Source organism: Sorghum bicolor, chromosome 3 (assembly GCF_000003195.3).
Source record: "Sorghum bicolor cultivar BTx623 chromosome 3, Sorghum_bicolor_NCBIv3, whole genome shotgun sequence".
NCBI classification, from domain to species: Eukaryota; Viridiplantae; Streptophyta; class Magnoliopsida; order Poales; family Poaceae; genus Sorghum; species Sorghum bicolor.
This window is the reverse complement of record NC_012872.2, coordinates 51,713,614-51,739,595: the sequence shown is the minus strand read 5'-3', so window position 1 is coordinate 51,739,595 and position 25,982 is coordinate 51,713,614. Positions and strand designations below refer to the sequence as shown.

The 25,982-nt window shown below is 43.4% G+C and overlaps 1 pseudogene; it reads right to left on the bottom strand.

The window, feature by feature from the left end:
- LOC110433713 lies at positions 1-24,552 on the bottom strand (annotated as a pseudogene).

Genomic DNA, 25,982 nt, shown 5'->3' with positions numbered 1-25,982 from the left:
TTAAGATCTAAAAAATTTAATACATGTTGGCAGTTTGAATTTAAGAATATAAAAAAGTGTGTAAAATAAGTAAATATTCTTAATTAGGCAAAACTTTGCCTTCACTCTTTGTCTGGTACTAGTCCTTCACTTTGTTAGAATTCTTTCATCAGACGAGCTTTATTGTGGGCTACAATATAATTATGTTTATGTTATGGGTAAGACTGACTTATATTCTTTTCACTTGGACACCTTAAAATATTGGATTATCCTATTATAAGTGTCAGATAATCCACACTCAATTATCGGATAATCCATATCCACCGGATTTCACCAATCCCATATCCTACACCGTATCCGTCTATAATTGGATTCGGATTGTCCATATCCGCATGGATATTAAAAACATTTATCCATATCCTTAAAATTTAGATTCGGAGCGGATCGGAGCGAAGAATTATCCATACCACTTTCAACCCTAACCGTCGGGGAAGCTCCTTCTTCCTGCCTGCCTCTGCTTCCCGTCCATGTTGCCTGCCGCTGCCGAAGATCACTAACAGGAAGGACAGCCTCGACGTGGCCTGCTTCCTCTTGCCGTCGCCGGTCTCCTCCCCCGAGCTCATCGTTGTCGCGAGGTTGCCACGGCCGGTCCGACCTGCGGTGTGCGGAAGAAGAGGAGGTTTGGCTGGTGCTGGTGGTACCCGGACAAGGAAGAGGAGGTCGCGTAAGCGCAGGCATCAGAGCGCCTATAATATCTGATTTTAAGGACAAAACCAGATATGCACCATATGTGAGTCTTAGAAGCCAAATCTCACATATAGCTACAAATAAGGGGTAATATCAAAAGACAATGCATAAATATAAAACGTACTTAGTATAAAAGAGATAACCTTTGATAACAAACAGCGGATAGACAACTCCAAACTTTAGGTATTAACTTCACTCTACATGATCCAACTGACTGGTTGATGACACAGTCCATGTCGAACTCCACAAGTATAGCAACTAGATTGTATAGCTCCCACAATCTCATGATCAATGTGACATAAATAATATAGAGCATAAAACAATAAATGATGAGCATATTTAACATACAAGAATCATCACCCTTAATGTAGATGTCCCCAAGACCGCTCCTGACCGTGAGCTCGGCTAGTATACTAGTTTTTAACGCTCTGCAGAGGTTGTACATCTTTACCCATGAGTCATGATTTATCCTTTCGCTCGAGGTTATCAGCCTCTTAACCCACACCAAGGAAGGTCGACAGAGATCACTATGAAGTCTTTCAAAGGTTCGTCTAACAAGTTAGGACCGCTTGGTTTTATTAGTCAGTCCGTGTGATCCACCCACAGGAATCCACGCTCTGCTATTCCCCAATTGCGCCACACGGGTAACCGCTAACAAGCTAGAAAAATTACTCATACTTAACTAAAGCCAGAGCCATTATAGCCCTCATGGTTGCACTGTTATCCCGGGTGATCACGTACAGATAAATCATCAAGTTGCTAAAAGTCATTTTTATCGCTTATTACTTAACATTAATCTAGTCACAGGATCATGGTCACAGAAATAAAACTCAAATGCTATACTTGCCTTGATCCAATTGCTCCTGTTGATCTTGCTAGTTGTCCAGGTACTGATCTTGATCACTGTAGCACTGCTCACCGTCTATTCTCGATCATCGATCATCAACACACAAACAAGCGGAGACAAACATACACAAGCAAACAAATCTACAATTAGAACAGTACACTAATCATATAAAAATAGTATAAAAAGTTTACAAAATAATTCTACGCATTGCTACGATTACACGAACGTAAAGATCACGAAAATCAAAGCTAAAACGAAGAAGATATGAATTTTCTAAGATTTTCTTTAGAAAAGTAATTAATTAAATAGGGTCACAAAATTAAAAAGTTTCAAACTAGGAAAATAAAGTTACTAACATGTAGACCTTTCAAATACGAACCTAACGCAATTTGAATGGCTCAAAACTGAATTAAAATGAATATTTTATAGCCAAAACAAACTCAGTGGCAAACTTGTAATTTATGAAAACGTATTTTTAATCTAAACCGAGTTGTTTACGTTTTCCAAACTGAAAGGCGTATTTGCCAAGGGACTGCGGGTTCGATATTTAAAAATGCCAGGGGTTCTTTAGAAAAACTGCCAGCGAAAGGGTATCTTTGATTGGGAGCCGTTGATCTCGGATTGGATGGCGCAGATTAGAGCTGGGAGAGAGGAGGGGCAGCTGCCGGCCGGAACAGGGCCAGCCGCGGTGGCGCCATGGCCGGGCTCGCCGGAGTTGGGCGAGAAGGCGCTCTGGTGCACCAAACTTGAATCCGAAGGCATGGGGAGAAAGAAGAGATCCTAGCGAACCCACCCAGGGGTTTTCTTGCGGACAGAGAGAGCTCGGGGGTGGTCCGGCGACGAGGGATGGCGGATCGGGTGTTCTGCAGAAGGTTCGACGAAGGTTTAAGAGCAATAGATCGCGCTAGAGAGTAAAAGGAAGGGCTCGGCATATTCGTCACCTCAACCCGAAGCTCGGCGCAGTATTGATTTCGTTGACACGGTCTTAGATAGGAAGTTCCACGGCAGCGACGTTCTCTGCTTCTCGGCGAGATCCGAAAGCAAGGCTGGGCAGCGGTTAGGGGCTCCCGGCACTACTAGATGGGAAAGAGGAAAACGCAGGGGAGAGGTGTGGAGGTCTATTGCGGCTCGGTGCGTGCAAGGGCAGGAAATCCCGAGAAACCTGGGATTGGGGCAGCGTCGGCTTCGGATTTGTGTCCCGCTCGTACACGACTCGAGGAGGAAGACGATGGAGCCACTGCCAAGCGGGTCCCAGACATTAGCTTTAGGAGAGAGGGGGTGGCGCTGGCGCGCGGGCTAGAGATGTTAGTGAGAGGAGGGGGAAACACGCGGTTGTTGAAACCGTTTTTGGACTCGTACCCAGGATCGGTAGAGTGTAGATCGGCAAGAAGAGGCAATAGTGACTGGTCTGCAGGGGAGTTGCCGATAAGGGTGGTTGCCGATGAGGAGACAGCTGAATGTGGCTAAGTCCATGGGTTGTGATGTGTTTATGCCGATGGCCAGTATTAATCATTGCCGACGGGGAGTCTGTTGATGACGTGGAAAGAAGACTTGGAGGTTGCCAATTGGTCCGTGGTGGTGTCCCAGCTTGTCACGGCAGAATAGTTTTATGTTTTCCTTAGTTATTTAAATTGTTTTGTACACGGATTCTGTTTGAATTTGGAATTCGAATTCTAGTCGTGTCTGGTTGTAGCTCTTTGAGTAGGGTATAAATGTAGACCCTAGGGCCTTGTAATGGAGGAATCTATCAATCAATCAAATACTAGTTTTTACTCATATTCCAGCATATACTTTTTCGACGACTTCGTCATATTTTCCTTTTTACTACGAGTTCTTAGGAATTCGTCGACTTAAGCTCGGCGTGTTCTCAAGTTCCGCGTGAATACCTCTTGGACGTGGCATCCGGGCGCATCGCTGTTGTCGGGACCAAAGTATTCGAGTTATCACCTTTGCCGATAGTAAGGTCAAATCGGCTGGCACGTCTTAACGTTTAAATCAGGTATTAGCCCTTTGTGTTTGCAGATCAGCTTTTGCATCAACACATCTTTTGGCACGCCCAGTGGGTCAGTTTCAAGATCAAGATCGGCATGTCGACTACAGAGTTCGATCAGGAGAATGTCATCCCTGTGATGGAAGCCAATCTCAAGGATGAGCAGAAGCAAGCTATTGCTAAAGCCATGGAGGATTACAAGCAGCAATGCTTGAGGTCTTTCAGCATCAATAGGAGCGGCGAGGTGATCCATAAGGAAGCACTGCCGATGCCTCGGCAGGTTACTTTTGAAGCCAATCCTGGTAAACTCCAAGAAATGGTTGATAGTGCTATTAACCGTGCTTTGATTAATCAAGCTGGTGTGCTATCCAATACGGTCTTTAATGCCGTGGCTAGAACTTTCAAACAAGGACAGTTGCCACCAGATTATGTGGGCCCCTCTCATCATCAACCAGGGTCACCGGTGGTCATGGCTCCATCGGCTGCTACAGCCGCTGCGGGCACGCAAACTACCGTTCCTTCAAGTACGCTGGGAGTCACTAATGCACAATCTACGCCGATGACAACCAATCCATCAATATCAGATGAGTCGATCAAGCTTACTACAGATCTGTTGGCATCGGCAATGGCAGGACAGATTCCTCCTCCTAACTGTTGGGGTTTTGGTATGCCCCTAGAGTTCACATTGAAGACACCTGGTACTTCTCAGGCAGCTGATATGAGAGGCAAGGCTCCTATGGCATCGGCACCTCCAAATATGCCGATGAATCAGAGTCCCCAGTATACTACAACCACTACTGCAAGGCCTTATACTGGGAATTCTCAAGCTCCAATGTTCGAGATGCCTAACGCATCGGCAGACTCAATGCTGATGCAACAGAGGTTTATGACTCAGCCAGGGTATATCAATTCAATGATGATACCCAATTACCAGTCATCGGCAGGGCCTATGCCGATGAACGCTAATAGTGGAGGGCTTGGGCAGCAAGTCTTTCCGCAGATGCCCCAACAAAATCATCAGGCTACCGGGTTTCAAAAAGGCTAAATCTATCCCGGATTCCAGAACCAAGGGTTACCCAACCAGCCGATGAATCTTGGGCAGCAGATCGGCGGACAGCAGATCGGCGGGCAACAGTTTGGTGGCCAGCAGATCGGCGGACAGCAGATCGGCGGGCAACAGTTTGGTGGCTAGCAGATGGGTGGCCAAAGGATTAACCCGATGTTCCATGCAGATCGTACACCGCACAGACACGTGGAAGCTTACCAGCAGATACCGGATCCGCAACCGCCTCATCGGCAAGATGCCGATGCTTATTGGGCCGATAAGATTGCTGAAGTAATGAGAGACCAATTTGGGATAAAACCCAAAGTCAACACTTACTCTTATCGGACACCGTATTCTCCCGCATATGATTTAATCCCACTTCTAAATTGGTACAAAGTGTCGGATTTTACTAAGTTTTCTGGGCAGGATGGTACATTGTTGACGGTCCTTAAGTATCAAATTTAATTATCAAATAAATAAAGAAAAGGATCCAAATGAAATCAAGATCTAGACTTAGGGTTTTATCTGACAGAATTCCACGAGTTTTGGTGTTTGTCTATTTCTGCAGGGGGTTATCAGGAAATATGGAAGAAAGGCCCACATGTCGGGATTACGTAAAGATATTAACGTGCTGCGCAATTATCTTACATCTAGAAGACTCCAGAAGCCACGAGACCGAAGCGGTGGCGAAACGGGGCCAGAGACAGGGCGCCCGCCCTGTCCTACTGGGCGCCCGCCCTGCCCCCAAGTCCAATCAGGACTCTGCTTTGCGGGAGATCTCCACCGACCTAAAGGATGAATCTAAACCATACAATCTATGTCGGTTTGATCCAAGGGCCCATATTCACTTGGAGGGACTATAAAACCAGACTCCCTGGCCCCTGGAGGAGAGAGCCTCTCAACCCTAATTCATTGTTCCATCAAGGGAGAAGAAGCCTCTGATCAAGATTAGAGCCACCACATCAATTAGACATCTAGATTAGCATAGTTACATAGGATTAGAACTAGAAGGAGTCAATCTTCGATTGGTTTCCGGATCTGTCAAGAGGATTCTTGGTAATTCTCTAATTGTGCTTCTAATTGCTTTCTAATTATCTTTGTTCTTCAATATTATGAATATGACTTTGTTCTACTTCAATATATTGCTTATGACTTTGCTCTACTTGCTTATATTCAAGATTATATTGTTCTTAGTTTATCATAGTTATGTACTTGGCTTAGTTAGATTGGATCTATATACATGCTTAGGATCGTATAGCGTTTATCCATCAGATCCATGGGTAAATGATAGATATTGTGTAGGCGTGGTGCTTATACCGTATTTATCTGCGATTGTACCCAATATGCCAGATCGTGGGGTGGTTCGTGATAGTGACAGCTTCATTGATTCTTATATAGTCCCCCTCTCGTGTATTGGGCTGGCAGAGCAACATTATTACAGGGGTGTGATTGCTATGTTTCTCATATTCCTTGCTAATATCACTATGCATGGGCGTAGTCTTGTCTCACAATGATTGCTAAGTATGCTTGCACTAATTATGATAATGCTAGACTATATAGTTAAGAATAACTTAGGGAATATTCTTGTAGTTCGTTCTAATACCATGCTAATGACTTTCTAGAGTATCTAATTGAGGTGCTTATCATATTTATTATGTGGCTAGATCAGATTAGTTATCCTTGTCACTATTATTATTTCATATATCTTTTATGTGACACTTATCCCTGTATGATGAGTTAGATATAATGTTCTCAATTATACATGCAATGATAGATGCTCAATCTCATATTCTATTCTGTAATCAATAGTGATGATTTCTAATCCCTTCCCAGTGGTAAAAATATAAATAACGATACCGGTTAAAATGCTACATCGGTATTAATCTGTGCGCTTGCAGATCCCATTCATTATTTATTTAGAAGAGCAATTGCATATTTCAATACCGCGTCTCTCATACCATGCTGGGGATGACAACTTGGCTTAAGTGGTGTGAGGGATAGGTTTGGCATTTTTGGCACCGTTGCTAGATTTAGAACTTAGTCTACTTTTGGTAATGATGTTAAGAATACCCAACAAGCATTTTTGGCGCCGTTGCCGGGGAAGGTTGATTACCAATCAGGAATGGAATAAAAGATTTTGAGTCATCATTCGCATCACTAATGTGATTGAGCTTATCTATTCTCTCATACAGTTTTACCCCGATATTTTCCTATTTCATCTTATGCAGGGGAATGTATGAATAGAAGACATCTTCCAGGAAATTTTGTTGACAATCCCGAAGCATTATTCAAGAAGACGAGAGCCAAGCTAAAGAAATCATCAACACTTCAGCAAGAAGCTTCATCCAATCAAGAAGATCACCGGAACTTGTCTTCAGAGTTCGAAGCCATGGCGAACAAATCAATCCGCGAGTTCTCAGCTCCCACTACGGACAACATCCGCACTGGACCTGCTGCAGAGATCGACGGCAACTTTGAGCTCAAGCCTGGACTTATCAACATGGTGCAATCCAACCAGTTCTGTGGGAAGGCACACGAAGATGCTAGTGCTCATTTACAACACTTCCTGGAGATTTGCAACACATTCACCATAGCAGGAGTTTTCAAAGACGCTATACTACTTCGCCTCTTCCCATTCTCACTGTTAGGAAGAGCGAAGCAGTGGTTCTACGCTACAAAGGAGAAGAATACTACGTGGGCACTCTGCTCAACAAACTTCCTGGCTAAGTTCTTTCCCATGGGCAAGACCAATGCTCTCCGTGGGAAGATTACAAGTTTTCAGCAACAAAATGATGAATCTGTTCCAGAAGCATGGGAGCGCTTTCAAGACTACATCCTAGAATGTCCCCATCATGGAATGGAGAGTTGGCTATTGATGCAGACATTCTATCATGGGCTCAGCAACAGTGCCCGAGAGACCATGGATGCTGTAGCTGGAGGAGCATTCTTATCACTTACTATACCACAAGCCACAACTCTTGTGGAGAAGATGGCGTCCAATCAAAGTTGGAATGAAGAGAGGACCCAGACACGCAAGAGAGGTGGAGGTATGCATCAGCTGAAGGAGGTAGACATGCTGTCTGCAAAGCTAGATCTGCTCATGAAGAAGCTAGACGATAGAGCTGGAGACAAGAAAGAAGTTATACACATCTACGACTCTCACATGACTTGTGAGGAGTGTGGAGACACTAGACACTTAGGCAACCACTGCCCTGAGATGCTTGAGGATGTGAACTACATCAACAACAACAACTACTACTACTACAACCGTCCTCAACAAAATCAAGGTTGGAATCAAGAGAGGCCTAACTACTCAGGTAATTATCAAGGTAACATTTCTTACAACAACAATAGTAATTTTCCACCTTTGAGAGAGTTAGTGTCTAATCAAGGAAAGTTAATGGATAATCTATCTAAGAAATTGGCATCTAATGATAAAATGCTAGAAAATATAAATAATAAAATGGATAATTTCTCTACTGCCATCAAGAATCAAATTAGCTTTAATAAAATGATTGAATCTCAGTTAAATCAAATAGCTGCTGCTGTTCCTACTACTAACCCCGGTATACCATCACAACCAGAAGGATTAGAATCTGCAAATCTTGTAGACATGTTTGATGCAGGTAATTGGAGTAACCCCGTCAATGAATTTTCTACTGACCGTCTGCCGGTCAAGAGAGGCGATCCAGGACGCCCCGTCATCCCAATCTCCATTGGCATGGTGGACATTCTAGAAGCACTCTGCGACTTTGGCTCTAGTGTCAACATTATACCCAGGGTACTCTATGAAAAATTCTTTACATATCCTTTATTAGAGACAACCATGTGGTTGCAGTTTGCAGATCAGACAATAACTTTTCCAAAAGGAATAGTGAGGAACCTTTGTGTCCGAGTTGGTACCTTATATGCCCCAGCAGACTTCGTAGTGGTAGAGACCGGAAATGATGAGAGAGCACCTATCATCCTAGGGAGGTCATTCTTGAACACCACGGGAGCTATCATCTACGCTAGTGCTGCCAAGATCAGTTTCTACGTCAAAGGGAGGAAGGAGACATTTTTTCAAGAACAAGACTACACAAATTCAAGATCAATCCAGACGTAAATCAAGGAAGAGGACCAATAGGAGAAACAGGAACAAGCAAGTATGGACCGAGTCAACTAAGATGGTCACTACAATCCATGGAGGCCAAGATCATCAACTTAAGTCACCGTTTTTAACCAAGAAGGATGACCCAGGAATGCCAAGCATTTACTGCTCCATAAATGGATACAACTTCTACAAGACGATTTGCGACACCAGATCGGGCGTCAACATAATGGCCGCAGTCACCTATCGGCTCTTGTTCGGGACCATGCCACTAAGACCAACATACATTCAGCTCCAGATGGCGGATCAGACATTTCGAGAAGTTCAAGGAATAGTATCTGATGTCCCAGTCAAAATAGACGATCACTTTGTCTACACAGACTTTCAAGTTATTGACATGGGAGAAGACGAGTATGATCCACCCGTCATCCTTAGAAGACCGTTCCTCAGCACCGTTAAAGCAATTATCTACATTGGAACCGGAGAAGTCCATATGCAATTCCCCTCAGAGAAGGTACGCCGTTACTTTACAGACCCTAACTATATCATTGAAGAATCTAAGCAGGTAAGGAAAAGACACAACCGCAACCAGAGGAGGCAGATCATCAAGGACGGATGGGCAGACTATGAAGGAGAAGTTGTAAGGTCAGAAGACGTTGAGTTTAAACAGAATTATCCAGAGGAGATTGAAGCACCGAGTCAGGTATGGAAAATGAAGATAACTATACAAGAAGAGGAGGCGCCGCCGGAAGTACCGACTACGCCACCCAACGAACCTCAGGACGATTAAGAAAATGGAGAGTCCCGTTCGGAGGACTTAAAAACACCGAACGCCCTACCAAGAGGTAAACTTGGTAGTTATCCTTTCCCTTTCAATTATTTCAAATAGTTTACTTAGTTAATTAAGTTCATACTATCCTAAAAAGAAAATAAAAATATAAAAAAACTGTAAGCCCCATGTGAGTAGACGAGTGGCATAAAACCCATAAGTACATTCACTGTGGTGGTATAAAAATAAAATAAATATTTTTCTGCTTTATAAAAATGAAAATATAAAAATAGGGAGTAATATTTATTAAGGAGTCTCAACATGATAAAGGCTAGATATTTATGCTAACACTTAATCAGTTCCACAAGCTTTGTTGTCTATTTTGAGCTCCACAGAATTTAAGAATCAAGAAGACTAGCAGACGGAGGACATTCTAATCGCTATCAGAATGCTGCTGACTTTCAAATACACCTCTGCCACCTGCTAGCTACATCAAGAGAAATTACGTCAAAATTCAGCTTGGGGGAGAGCACCCCCATTTATCTCGATAAGTATTTTTATCTATCTTTATACTTATATTATTTTAGAATATTAAATATACATAACTATGAAAAAACCAAATAAAGATTTTATGCTTATATATATATGTCTTTTGCTTAGTGTGTTTAATAAATAAATAAAGTGGCTATGCTAATCTGTATCTAAATAAAACTTAAGCATGGATATGATAAATAGTTGCTCTGCCTAATTTGCAAATTTTAAGTTCTCTCTCAAGTTTAGATATAACTGTTATAATTTAAAGCTTACCCTAGACCTAAACTTGTGGGATGAAAATTTGATCTGAAGTCTAAGTTGTTAACGGATATGATATGAGAAGGTTGAGGTGCTGTTTATCTGTTCCTAGAGATGCTAGAATTCTGGAGAATTTTATCTTTGAAAATCTTTAAAATGTTGCATGATGAGTTCCTGTATGATGAGAGTTTAAATTCCTACCACAGCCATATATACATGCTTGCTAGACTTTGAGCCATACATTTATTATTTACTGCTTATGAGCATTGAGTGTGGTCAAGCTGTGTAGACCCTTAGGAGCTTGTCATGTGGATAAATCAAGATTTCACTTGCACGTTCACTCATATATGCTACTTCTACTCCGGAAGTACCATCCACATATATCCACCCATTCCATCTCCAGAATCACCCAAAAATATTCTACTCCTAATCCGGGAGAGAATAGCCAAAAATATTTCTGTTTCCCCTTGTGAAATAAATGCTCAAGTTATCTTGTTACTACCACTTGCTATATTATCTCAAGAGATGAATGCTCTGAAAAAAAAGAAGGAAATACGAGGAAATAAAAAGGAGCAAGTGCTCGGAACCTCGAAAGAAAAGAAAAAGTGAGACGAGAGGTAAAAATAGACAAGTGTCCGATAGTAGAATTAGGGGTACAAGATGCCCACCTGAGAGAAAAGAAAAGGAAGAGCATCTCATTCTCCTCATAAAGTTTCAAAAGCAAGGAAGGTATGTATCCCCTCAAAGAGCAAAGTAGAATTAGACTTCCACCACCATTGTTTTCACCATTGTTATCACCATCATCACCATACACCATTCATTCGCCACACATGCACATCTTGATTTAGCTTATTGACTTGTTTCTTTAGATCCATGGTTTGACTATGCAATAAATGTCTTGTAAGTATGTATACTTTATCTCCCACCTATGAGCTCCAGATATTAAAGCTTTATTAGAGTAGGGTGAGAGAGAAGGCAATGTCACTATGCCTCATACCACAAATACTACATATCTTGAGAGAAGGCATATACCATCACTGCCTTGGTAAGGATCCAAAAATACCACAAAAGAGAGACCTGAGAGAATCATACAAGGAAACTCTGAGTTTTATTTGAAAATCTGCAAAAACCCCAGAGCTGTAGCTGATCAAGAATAAGAGACATGGCACTTGGCTAGACTGTTCTATCTTTTAACCACTCAAGACAGAAGTGACAGTTACAAGTCCCATGGTGAAGGTAAAGTAAGTAAGTTTTAAGTCTTGACAGTTTACTCTAACTCAGAGATGAGATCTTATTTAAAAGCATGTGTACCGTCAATTTTTAAATATATTGCAACAACTTATGATCCATAGCTGAGTCTACCCTTGCTCAGGGACGAGCAAGAGGTAAGCTTGGGGGAGTTTGTTGACGGTCCTTAAGTATCAAATTTAATTATCAAATAAATAAAGAAAAGGATCCAAATGAAATCAAGATCTAGACTTAGGGTTTTATCTGACAGAATTCCACGAGTTTTGGTGTTTGTCTATTTCTGCAGGGGGTTATCAGGAAATATGGAAGAAAGGCCCACATGTCGGGATTACGTAAAGATATTAACGTGCTGCGCAATTATCTTACATCTAGAAGACTCCAGAAGCCACGAGACCGAAGCGGAGGCGAAACGGGGCCACAGACAGGGCGCCCGCCCTGTCCTACTGGGCGCCCGCCCTGCCCCCAAGTCCAATCAGGACTCTGCTTTGCGGGAGATCTCCACCGACCTAAAGGATGAATCTAAACCATACAATCTATGTTGGTTTGATCCAAGGGCCCATATTCACTTGGAGGGACTATAAAACCAGACCCCCTGGCCCCTGGAGGAGAGAGCCTCTCAACCCTAATTCATTGTTCCATCAAGGGAGAAGAAGCCTCTGATCAAGATTAGAGCCACCACATCAATTAGACATCTAGATTAGCATAGCTACATAGGATTAGAACTAGAAGGAGTCAATCTTCGATTGGTTTCCGGATCTGTCAAGAGGATTCTTGGTAATTCTCTAATTGTGCTTCTAATTGCTTTCTAATTATCTTTGTTCTTCAATATTATGAATATGACTTTGTTCTACTTCAATATATTGCTTATGACTTTGCTCTACTTGCTTATATTCAAGATTATATTGTTCTTAGTTTATCATAGTTATGTACTTGGCTTAGTTAGATTGGATCTATATACATGCTTAGGATCGTATAGCGTTTATCCATCGGATCCATGGGTAAATGATAGATATTGTGTAGGCGTGGTGCTTATACCGTATTTTTCTGCGATTGTACCCAATATGCCAGATCATGGGGTGGTTCGTGATAGTGACAACTTCATTGATTCTTATATAGTCCCCCTCTCGTGTATTGGGCTGGCAGAGCAACATTATTACAGGGTTGTGATTGCTATGTTTCTCATATTCCTTGCTAATATCACTATGCATGGGCGTAGTCTTGTCTCACAATGATTGCTAAGTATGCTTGCACTAATTATGATAATTCTAGACTATATAGTTAAGAATAACTTAGGGAATATTCTTGTAGTTCGTTCTAATACCATGCTAATGACTTTCTAGAGTATCTAATTGAGGTGCTTATCATATTTATTATGTGGCTAGATCAGATTAGTTATCCTTGTCACTATTATTATTTCATATATCTTTTATGTGACACTTATCCCTGTATGATGAGTTAGATATAATGTTCTCAATTATACATGCAATGATAGATGCTCAATCTCATATTCTATTCTGTAATCAATAGTGATGATTTCTAATCCCTTCCCAGTGGTAAAAATATAAATAACGATACCTGGAATACTTTCCGGTTAAAATGCTACATCGGTATTAATCTGTGCGCTTGCAGATCCCATTCATTATTTATTTAGAAGAGCAATTGCATATTTCAATACCGCGTCTCTCATATCATGCTGGGGATGACAACTTGGCTTAAGTGGTGTGAGGGATAGGTTTGGCATTTTTTGGCACCGTTGCTAGATTTAGAACTTAGTCTACTTTTGGTAATGATGTTAAGAATACCCAACATACATTAACCATGTCAATAGGTTCATCATCCAATGCGGAGAAGCTGCTAATAGGGACGAGTTAAGGGTTCGCTTATTCTCGTCATCATTGTCTCGATCAGCTTTCACTTGGTTTATATCATTACCTCCCAACTCAGTGATTACTTGGGCGGATCTGGAAAAACAATTCCACAAATACTTCTTTTTTGGGGTCCATGAGAAGAAGATCACCGATTTGGTCAAGTTGAAGCAACACAATGATGAATTGGTTGAAAGTTTTGTGCAGAGGATACGGGAGGTCAAGAACAAATGCTATAGCTTGGTTCTGGATGATCGGCAGCTAGCCGATTTGGCGTTCCAGGGTTTGTTGCCACACATCAAGGACAAATATGCATCTCAGGAGTTCGAAAGCTTAAGTCATTTGGTGCAGAGAATTTCTGATCAAGATATCAAGCCTTTTGAGCCCAAGAGAGCATGGAATAAAAAGGTATCATTTGTGGATGAAGCAACAAGCTCGGACTCTGATGAGGAACCAGTCATCGGTTTAGCAGAATGGGTGAAAAATAAGAAGCCGATGTCTTGCCCTTTTGGGCATAAAGAGCCAGAGAAGTTCGCATTTGACATCACCAAGGCCGATAGGATATTTCACTTTCTACTTCAGGAAGGTCAAATCAAATTGTCACCCAATCATGTAATCCCATCGGGTGAAGAATTAAAGAAGATGAAGTACTGTAAATGGCACAATGCGACCTCTCACAGCACCAATGAGTGCAAGGTTTTTAGGCAACAACTGCAATCGGCTATAGAATCTGGAAGGATCAAATTCGACAGCTCTAAAGCTCAGAAGCCGATGAAGATTGACCAACATCCTTTCCCAACAAACATGCTGGATGCCAAGGGAAAGGCTAAGGTCTTAACATCGGAAGCAGCTGAAAGAAGTGCATCGGTGGATCCTCAGCATCAGATCACTACTGCCGATGCAAAAGGAAAAGGCTTGATCCAGGAGGGGACTAACTCAGGAAGGCTTCCCCGATCTGGTATCGTAATAACTCACAGAAGGCCTCGGGAAACTTGGCAGCAACGTGAGGATCGGTATCGGCGCCAGCAGGAAGATTATCGTCGGGAAGAAGAAAGACGCCGACAAGAGTGGAATCGACATAGGGATCACTGGAATTGTCCGTTCTTCATCCACTGTTGGGAGGAGAATATCAAGCTCCCTACTGTCAGAGATTGTCCTAAGTGCAACGGTTATGACCGGTATGACAGATCCGATCGGTGCTATCGCGAGGATGATCGGCGATTTAATGGGCCGATTAGGGGGAGAGCGTCCGTTCATGATCGGCTGGGAGGCAGGCTCAGTGTGCACGACAGGCTCGGCGATCGTGTTGGGTATTTTCCCAGGAACCAGGAGGAACTTGAAGAGATGGCTAATGCACGGGTTCCCGATGAGTTCATCTTCTGTAGGGACGCCAATACTTATCGAATGGAGTCAAGAGAAAATCATCGCCCATCGGTAAGGCAGCAGCAACTCCCTCCATGGTGTCTAGAAGGGTTGACCAAGACACAAAAGAGAATGTTGCAGCGCGAAAGGCGAGAAGAGTTAAGCAAGGACAGAAACTCTGGTCAGTCTGGGGATCAGCAATCAGATCCTAAGGGAAAGGGGCCATCGGCAGACATCAACATGGTATTTATGTTGCCGATGGAATTCCTTGCGCCGTCTAGTGATGATGAGTTGGAGTTTTCCGACCAAATAGCTCAGTTGGCTCTGGATCCGATGACAGTCATCTTTGAAAAGCCTGCCGATGATGAAAGGCAACATCCGAAGGCTTTGTTTGTCAAAGGAAGGGTGGATGGTCAGCCAATGACCAAGATTTTAATTGATGGTGGAGCTGCTATCAACATCATGCCATACGCAGTGTATCGGAAGCTTGGAAAAGGAGATCAGGATTTGACCAAGACCGATATGATGCTTAAAGACTTTGAAGGCAATGTGTCTCCAGTTAAGGGGGAAATATGTGTTGAATTGACCATCGGCAGCAAAACCTTGCCGACAACTTTCTTCGTGATCAGTGGGAAAGGTGCTTATAACTTGCAACTAGGGAGAGATTGGATTCATGCCAATTGTTGCATCCCATCTACAATGCACCAGTATTTGGTCCAGTGGGTAGGTGACAAGATTGAAATTGTCCCGGGAGATTCTTCCTATGTCATTGCATCGGCAGAGGCGGACACCTACGAAAGAACTAGGTGTATTTCAGGAGAAGTTTGGGAAAAAGATTTTCTCGAGGTTGCCGATTATGAAATTCCACCGATCCAAGCAGTCAGTTCTGATGAAGGTTTTTAATGGATAGGTTCGCCGATGATGGAAAATTAGGCCAGGGATTCACATCGGCCGATGATTTGGTAGAAGTAGATATAGGTAGTGGTGATAAGCCTAGGCCTACTTTTATTAGTGCTAAGTTGAATTCTGTGTGTAAGCAACAACTGACTGATTTGCTAAAGGAATATAAAGATTGCTTTGCTTGGGATTATACTGAGATGCCCGGTTTGGACCGATCGATTGTTGAATATCGGTTACCTATCAAGTCTGGGTTTCGGCCACATCAACAGCCAGCTCGCCGATGTAATCCTAATATTCTTCCTGATATTAAGGCCGAAATAACCAAGCTTATTGAGGCTAAGTTTATTCGGCAGTGTCGGTATGCCAAGTGGATTTCCAATGTTGTTCCAGTCTATAAGAAAAATGGGAAGCTTCGGGTCTGCATTGATTTCAGGAATCTTAACAAAGCTACACTGATGGATGGTTACCCAATGCCAGTTGCCGATCTGCTAGTTGATGCTGCGGCTGGGCATCGGATAATTAGCTTTATGGATAGCAATGCAGGATACAACCAAATATTCATGGCTGAAGAAGATATTCCAAAGACTGCATTTAGATGTCCTGGTCATGTTGGGTTATTTGAATGGATAGTCATGACCTTTGGCTTAAAAAATGCTGGTGCTACTTATCAGAGGGCTATGAATTTTATATTTCATGAGTTCATCGGCAAGCTGGTGGAAATTTACATTGATGATGTGGTGGTTAAGTCTGGAGACTTCACAAAGCATCTTGCCGATTTGCGAAAGGTGTTGGAATGCACAAGGAAGCATGGTTTGAAAATGAATCCCAATAAGTGTGCATTTAGTGTATCGGCAGGACAATTTCTTGGTTTCATGGTGCATCAAAGGGGGATTGAAATTAGTCGAAGATCCATTGATGCTATTAACAAAATAGTTGCTCCTACCAACAAGACTAAGCTCCAATCCTTGATCGGCAAGGTAAATTTTATCAGGAGGTTTATATCTAATTTGTCTGGTAAAATTTGTGCTTTCAGTCCTTTACTTAAGTTGAAAGCCGATCAAGAATTCGTTTGGGGGAAAGAACAACAGTTGGCCTTGGATGAAATCAAGAATTATTTGGTGAATCCTCCAGTTCTGATTCCACCTTAGCAGGGAAAGTCGTTCAGATTATATTTGTCCACCGATGGGATGGTCATCGGTTCGGCTTTAATTCAAGAATTTGAAGGGAAGAAACGTGTGATTTACTATTTAAGCAGGAGGTTGATTGATGCTGAGACCAGGTATTCGGCTATTGAGAAACTGTGCTTGTGCTTGTATTTTTCATGCATTAAATTAAGACATTATTTGCTATCGGCCGAATGCACTGTTATTTGCAAAGATGATGTGGTCCGGTACATGCTATCTATGCCGACCATGAGTGGCAGGATCGGTAAATGGATTTTGGCACTGTCAGAATTCGACCTGTGTTACGAATCGGCTAAAGCAGTCAAAGGGCAGATTATGGCCGATTTTGTAACCCAACATTGCGGTACAACGGAAATTGCACCTTGGACGCTCTTCTTTGATGGATCCACATGTGACCGGGAGGCAGAAATCGGTATCGTGTTAATTTCCCCTCGGGGAAGGAAATATGAGTTCTCCTTGCCGATTGTTGCCACATCAACAAATAATCAAGCTGAGTATCAAGCCCTAATAAAAGGGTTGGAATTGCTACGGGAAATTCATGCTGATGCTGTTGAAATCTTCGGGGATTCTATGCTAGTTATAAATCAATTGGCTGGAAGCTATGAATGCCGAAGTGAGGTCCTCATAACTTATCACGAGAGGAGTATGCAACTGTTAAAGGAATTCAAGGATTTCCGATTAGAGCATGTTCCTTGATTGCATAATGAAGAGGCCAATCGGTTGGCTCAGCATGCCTCGGGATATCAGCCTATGATCAATACGATATCGGCAATCGGTGCCGATGATTGGAGAAAAGAAATTATTGATTATTTGGAGGATCCATCTAAGAAAGTTGAGAGACGAGTTTGGTTTCAAGCTACCAAGTATGTGCTCCTTGAGGATGAATTGTATTATCGGACTATTGATGGGATTCTTCTCAGATGCTTAGGTGATGATGAAGCTAAGAGTTTGATGGGAGAAATCCATGAAGGGGTATGTGGAGCACATCAATCAGCTTTCAAGATGAAGTTAGGAGGAATGGGTATTATTGGCCGACCATACTTGAAGATTGCTTTAAATATTTCAAGGGATGTCAAGGATGTCAGAAATTTGGCAATATTCAAAGAGCACCCGCATCGGCCATGAATCCTATTATCAAACATTGGCCGTTCCGGGGATGGGCTATTGACTTAATCGGTTAGATTTATCCACCATCTAGCAAAGGGCATAAATTTATCTTGGTTGCCACTGATTATTTCACCAAATGGGTTGAAGCTATTCCTTTGAAGAAAGTTACATCGGCCAATATGATTGATTTTGTGAAAGAGCATATTATTTACCGATTTGGAATTCCTCAAACAATTACTACCGATCAGGGAACTATGTTCACATCGGGGGAGTTTGATGAATTTGCAGTCGGTATGGGAATTAAAGTATTAAACTCTTCTTCCTTATTATGCTCAAGCTAATGGGCAGGCCGAGGCATCTAACAAAGGAATTATCAAGCTTATCAAACGAAAGATTGAAGAAAATCCTAGGAGGTGGCACACATTGTTAAATGAAGCTTTATGGTCATACCGGATGGCTTATCATGGATCGACTAAGGTTTCACCTTATCAGTTGGTGTATGGGCATGATGCAGTGTTACCTTGGGAAATTAAGACTGGGTCTAGGCGACTATCTTTTCAGGATCAGTTGACTGCCGATGACTATGCTACTTTGATGACAGACAAGTTGGATGATCTAGCCGGGCATCGGTTAAGGGCTCTAATGAGTATAGAAGAGAATAAGAAGAGAGTTGCTAGATGGTATGATAAGAAGGTAAAGGCTAAAGAATTTGCCGATGGAGACTTGGTATGGAAATTAATCTTACCGATTGGGACTAAAAGTTCAAAATTTGGGAAGTGGTCTCCCAATTGGGAGGGTCCCTATCGGATAAGTCGATCGGCTCCTGATAATGCCTATATTTTAGAAACTCTCGAGGGAGTTGAATTTCCCAGAGCATTAAATGGCAAATATCTAAAGAAGTATTACCCAAGCATATGGGTCGATGCATAAAAGTTTAAGTGCCGATAACATTCCTATCGGCTAGATCAAAATGTATCCGGGGATAAAACTCAGTGTTTTAAAAGGTGCCGATAACAGTCCTATCGGCTAGACCAAATATTAGGAAGGCTGGAAAGCAGAGAGGGGCAAGTATGTTGCCGATGAAGAGCTCACATGTTCAACAGCGCTTGGATCACTGATAGAGCGCGCAAACGGATTTGGTTGGCTGCTTCTATCTCTTTGGTGTCTTCATCGGCAGAGCCTTCCACCGGCTTCAACTTCTTCTTCATCTGCAGCGCTCTGCGACCTTGGACATTTCATTCTTGTTCAAGAAGTTTGATCGCCTCAGGCAGCTGGTTTTCCTCTTGTTGAGCTTGGGACAAGGCTTCTTCTACTTGCTTGAGTTCGGCCAGTAGAGCTTCTCTCTTTGCTGATAGGTCAGAAATCTTGTGTTTCAGCGCATCTCTTGAGGACTCCAGGGTGCCGATGTTTTTATGCTTCTCATCGGCAAGGAGCTTCACTTTCATCATTTCTTCTGAGAGTTGAGCTTGGGCAGCTCTATCAGCAAGACGTTGAACAGCCCTTTGGTACTGCAACTGGCGGCTCTCTAGATGTGCAACCTGAAAGAGAACTTCTTCGGCGTCGGCGGGGATGTGGCCTCTGAGGGTCTTGAACAAAGCCTTGGCTAGATCGGAGTCATCAACCAATTGGGCAGTGTCTTGATGGAGGAGGGCCGATAATTCTTCCAGTTTTGCCCTGACCTCTGCCGACGTGATTCCAACTGCCTGGGAAGAGCTTACCTCCTCACCTTCATCTTCAGAAATGTCGATGGCGAAGGAGAACAAGCTGTCAGGAGAGTCCTATTCCTGGAGTCATTCCATGGCCAAGCATTGACAAATAATATCGATAGAGGTTGGGTGACTTACTTGTTTCAGAGCAATCTCTTGCCTCTGACTGGAAGATGCCGATGGGACTACAGGTTGATCGGCTAGGGCCGCCGATGGGACTATGTCAACTAAAAGAATAACAGAGGCAGTTATAAGATAAGGAAAATAGGTTCATCGGCAATAATGACATTAAAAGATATGTTACCTTGAGGGAGAGCAATACTTGTCCGGATAGAGGAGACTACCGATGCTATAATTGAACTTGTTGGATCGGCAATTTGCTCGTGTATGTTAGCTGATGTGTCTTCTGGCTGAGGTCCCTCTGGTTGGAGTTCTTCTGTGTGAGTTTCTTCCTGCGGCTGAGGAGGCGATGGTGCTTGTTGCGTCTGGGCTTCTGGGGAGGAAGGAGAAGATTCTACTGGAATTGGAGACACTGGAGGAGGAGAAGGTGTTGCTGTCTTTTGGCGCTTTGCTTGTGCTCTGATATTCTTGGCACCTTTTCTCTTCAGCTGACTAGACTGGGGGGCATCGGCACTTTTGCTTCTGGTCCTTGCCGATGCGCTGGTGTGCTGATACAGAAAGGGAAATTCGTGGGTACAAGTGCAATAGATATAAGAGTGAGATCGGTATGAAAGAGTTCGAAAATGTACCTTGAACGCCTGTGCCAAGGTAGAGGCAGCTACCGATGGAGATATCTGAGTTCTCCTGGTGGTGATTTTCTTGAGGCGTACGCCTCGATGCACGATGGCAGCCAAAGTGGGAGCGTTGTTGCCGATTGAAGAGATCGGACCTGATGGAAAAAGGTCAATCGGCTTGCCACTCCTGCTAACCAATGGGGGAATGTTATCAACCTGCAATGTAATACAGAAAGTAAGTTACCGATGGAGATGAAATTGAAGGAATTGAAACATCGGTTTGGAAATACTTACAGTGTTATCGGGAACTTTGTACTGGGGTCAATCATGCCGCGGTACGTAAGGGCCGATTTGCAGAACAAATGCTCCTTCCATTCCTCCCACCATTGTTTGTACATCTGAGTAATGAAGAGGACCGGGATCCACTCTGGCAAATCTGCAGTTGTATCGGCATTCGGTAGCAGTTGGGCTACTCGGGTCCACTCGAGAAGGCTAGTGATGGTCTCCCTAGGTTTTATCACATCGGCATAACAGAGAGCTATCGATAGCTGACCGAAAGCTAGTTGACGGGCTAATGCCGGTGGGTTGTAGAACTCATAAGTCTGGTTAGAAGCTTTCCCACTGCCAAAAAAATTCACTGGTATAGCTCTGGGAGTGATCAGTGACATCATCACATCATGGTCCTTGTTGAGGGCGTCATTGAAGGGATGGAAGACCAAGGGGAACATGGTGTGTGGATCTTCATAAGGCATCCACGCTCGCTGCTCTCGGGTCAGGCCTTCATACAAGGTCTGGAAGAATCGGCTGACCTGGTCTGCATTGCCGCCTGTGCTAGGTAGAACAATGACAGTTTCGCCAAAGTTCAGGGGAGGGCGAGTTGCCGATTCTTCTTCATCTAATTCATAATTCTCAGCTATGTCCCTGGGGAAGCGTTGTGTGAAGAGGTTGAATTCAAGACGCTTGTGCATGTGGAGGTTAAGCCACATATTGATAAAACCACCAGGGTCCTCCTAGGTTGCTGATGGACTGGCCGAGGAGGAGTTTTCTGGCTACTTGGTGGAGGAGGTGGTAGGCAGAACCTAGCAGATATCGGCCGAGGGGAAATCGTTCACCATTGGCTAATCTCTCTGCTGCCGATAGGTAGACAGAGGTTTGTCCTGCCGATCGACCACAGAATACAAACTTATCTAGCCACATGTTCAGGAAGGCGGTTTGTTCTTTTATGTTGACAGGCCCCGTTTTGCGGTACTTTTGGATATACCCTGACCAGCTGCCGATAGCGCGGGTGTCCACTTTGGCACTAGGTGTAGTGTCAAACAGGTGACTGCTATCGGCAGTAGATACATCTAGGCCGGTGAGCATGAGCACATCGGCAAGAGTGGGAGAAGCGGGGCCGTGGCCAAAAACAAAGGCATTGAGTGTGTCTGACCAAAAATATGATGCAGCTATCAGCAGTGATTCATTCCTATGCATATCGGCAATGGACAACTTAATGCATTTGTCCAGTTTTCGCTCACTCCACTGAACCTCATTTGAGTGGCTGACTCTCAAGAACCAATCTTTCCATCCTATTGTAGGATTGGGCCAGGAACGGAAAGTATCCTTCCATAGATCCAGAGAAAAATTATCGGCTCTAAAAGGGATTCTGTTTGTTTCTGCATTGATAAGATCGGTGGGATCTGGATCCCCTAATGGACCAAGACATTGGAGGTGTGGCTGATCGGTAGGGATGACAATTTTATTGGACAAATCCTAATGGTTTTGAAGGTGAACGAAGAACAAAGAAAGGAAAAGAAAAAATGTTCAGTAAAATAAAATTGCGGATGGACAGGGGTACGGTAAAAGCACAAGAGGTGGAATGAAGAACTAACCTCAGGAACGGTGAAGTTGATGGCCATCTCCTCGCAAAAAGGATGATCGAAGGCTTCGAGGTTGATGAAGAAGAGGTTTTGTTGAAGTTCTTGGAGATCTCGAACAGCGCCGCCGCCAGGAAGGTGGAGTTGGAACTGTGGAATGGTGCGATGGAGAAGGAGTACCCGAGAAGGGACTATTTATAAGACAAAATGGGCGGGGGTAAATCTGACTTATCACTTTGCCGTATCCGATGGCCAGTATTAATCGTTGCCGACGGGGAGTCTGTTGATGACGTGGAAAGAAGACTTGGAGGTTGCCAATTGGTCCGTGGTGGTGTCCCAGCTTGTCACGGCAGGATAGTTTTATGTTTTCCTTAGTTATTTAAATTGTTTTGTACACGGATTCTGTTTGAATTTGGAATTCGAATTCTAGTCGTGTCTGGTTGTAGCTCTTTGAGCAGGGTATAAATGTAGACCCTAGGGCCTTGTAATGGAGGAATCTATCAATCAATCAAACACAAGTTTTTACTCATATTCCAGCATATACTTTTTCGACGACTTCGTCATATTTTCCTTTTTACTACGAGTTCTTAGGAATTCGTCGACTTAAGCTCGGCGTGTTCTCAAGTTCCGCGTGAATACCTCTTGGCCGTGGCATCCGGGTGCATCGCTGTTGTCGGGACCAAAGTATTCGAGTTATCACCTTTGCCAAGGTCAAATCGGCTGGCACGCCTTAACGTTTAAATCGGGTATTAGCCCTTTGTGTTTGCAGATCAGCTTTTGCATCAACAGCGGTCGGCTGGGCCATCGGGCTGAGACGCTGGGCCAAGTGGCCAAGGGTGAAGGAAGGGGAGAGGGCCGGCCTAGCTTCGGCCGAGGCCGAGGGGGAAAGGAGGGGCGCGCTGGCTCCTTGGGCCGGAGAGGAGAGTGGGCCGAGGGGAGGAAGGGGAGGAGGAGTGGGCCTTTGGCTAGAATAGAGAGAGAGAGGGTTTATGTTTTCTTTCATTTTTCTTTTATTCTAAAAGCCATTTGAAACTCATTTCAAAATCCTTTTAAATTATTTTGAATTTTTATTTCGAATATACTCATCACAATAAATAAAATGTCAAGGTATGCATGCTAAAACATATTGCTAACTCCTATGATAGTTTTTAATTTAATGAAAAATATTATTTTCCTATATTTTTATAAGCACAAAAATAACAAATTAAGTCATTTTGGCTCTACTTTGAAGGAAACAAATTTTTAGGGTGTTACAGCGCCGGTGCTGCATGTACGGCGAGACGGAGCGCGGGAACGCCGCCCCGGCCCTTTCCTCGGCGTGGTCGTGCCCGTGCAGCCGTGCTGGTGCCGTCGCGTGGGAAGGTGCCCGTGCAGGGGCGCCCAGGGCGAGCTGCCGCAGCCCCTGTCGCTGCTGGCGTCAGCGGCCCGGGCGCGCTCGGCGACAAGCGCGAGGAGGACAAATACTTTGCACCTAGGCCCCTATACTTGTTTTGTATAGAAGATTTTGCATTGGAAACCTTAAAAAAGTTTCTATTTTGTTTTCTTCTTCCACCCGTTTCGTATGGACTCTCGGACAGAGGCGGACACTCGGACGGGAGGCAGACAAATTTTTGGCACACTAAAATTTTCATGATTAAGTATTAGAGAAAGATTAAGAAAAGATTAAGGAGCGTCTTCCATGCAGTTTTCTCCTTAATAAAATTAATTATGCTATAAGTTGGAACGTTCTAGTCCTAATTAAATCTTGACTATTGTTTGGGAATAACATAGATATGAGACAATAGTATATTCCCAAAAATTTTGGTGAGGCACGACGACCTAAGGACTGCCTGAGGTATAGTTGGCCACCGTGCCGTGCCAGCATACGACTCCATCGTGCTGCGCCGTGTTGCCGTACTGGCCGTGTCGTGCCTGACCGTGTCATGAGCCAGACCAGCCCGCGGCATGGCATATGGGCCGTTTTTCCATGCCGTGTCGCCCATAGGCCACAGCCAATTTCACCGTGCCGTGTCGGCCCACGACCCGTCAGGTGAACAAAGTTTTATTTTTAAGAGAAAATTCAAGTGTTCAAACTTCAAATCAAAGACATCACTTTCATTTCACATGACAAAACAAAAAACAACAGAGAATTATATAAAAATAATATAATTTTTAAGAGAACAAAGAACAGCTGTCGTGCCCGTGCCGTGTCATGGGCCAGGCCGGCGGCCCATGCACTGCACGGGGCACCGGGCCGTGCTGGCACGGGCGCGCCAACTGACGTGCCGTGCCGCCCGTGGGCCGTGCCAAAAGGCCGTGCCGTGGGCCGTGTCGCCGGCCCATGAGCCGCATGGCCATATATAGCCTGAGGGCGTAAAGGCGAAGCGTTCAGTTTGTATATAATTTTTTCCTTTTGAAAGATATTGTATGTATAATTGTTTTTTCACCTTTAGAGATGCTGCATATATAATTTTTTATGAGACCTAGTTAGAGATGTAAACGCTCATAAATACGAGCGTACAGTCATCTCTATGAACACACGCACACACATCATACCTCTATGAGCACCTTTGAAGAACCGAGTTGGACCGCCAAATGTCGAGATTGATGAAGTCACTTTAGACGCCTCTCTGTCGATAGTCACGTTACCTACCACTGAAAGCATATAGTGTTATTAAATTCTAAAATAAATCCAGAAAAATACGAACACTCATATAAAAAAAAAAGGTGTTCGGAGCATTAATGGGCCGACCTTTTTAGTATCGTGAGCCCGTGCAAGGGCCATATGCATTCAGTGTTATATCGCGTATATAGATATATATACTCTTTTGCTTCCTCGTAGGAAAATTAGTACCAACAGGATTATTTAAATATGGTGAAACCAGCATTAAAAAGGATATGGTAACTCTTTTCTCGCTGGGCCTGGTAGCACGGGCTTGTAACCTCAGCTTTGGGGGGCAGGATTTGGCAGGTTTGGGTCTTCTCGTTGATTGATGAGCTCTCTTGCGCTTACGTCTAGAGACTTCTAGATGGAAGTTGCATGGCTAGCCATAGCCATGCTCGGGGTGATTCCCGAGCTCACCGAAGGGGGATTTAACTGCGCTGAGCCCCTCTACCCTTTGCAGGAAAAGGGGAGGGGGAGCGTAGTTGTGTGTCCATCAAAAGTGAGGCAATGCCTTGCTGCAACCCTGACAACTGGTGATTAAGAAACTCAAGAAATTGATTGTATTAATGAAGAGAGAGATGATAAGAGTTTTATGGGAGTAGAGAGAGTTTCATCCCATGAAACTCTTTTACACTGTTTCCAAAATATGGATGTGTTGAAAACTGTGTCATGAAACTTGCACTGAGGATGACCTTAGTGGCTTCAAATCACTCGATTTTGTCTTCTTCGTAGAATCGAGTGAAAGACTCATTAAGAAACTCAAGAGAGCTCTCTCATAAGTTGCCCCCTCCTGCCACATGTCTTGTTTGTTTAAGCTTATTAGTCGAATTTGTCAGCCATTCAGTAGTATTTTTCTCTCACAACAACACTTTCTGTCATGACTTATCAGCCGAACGAACAAGGTGTGTCCTTTTAATATTATATTTTATTACATCATTTTTTTTCTTTCTAACATTTCAATAAATATATGCCAGTAAATATGCCATTTAGTGAAATATAGGGAAAACCCACTTAAATGCTCAAACCCCATAAACATGATATAAAACTCCTCCTTTTTTATGTTTCTTAGGTAATAACTAGCGAAAGTGCTTATGCGTTGCTAGAAATTTTTTTTTTG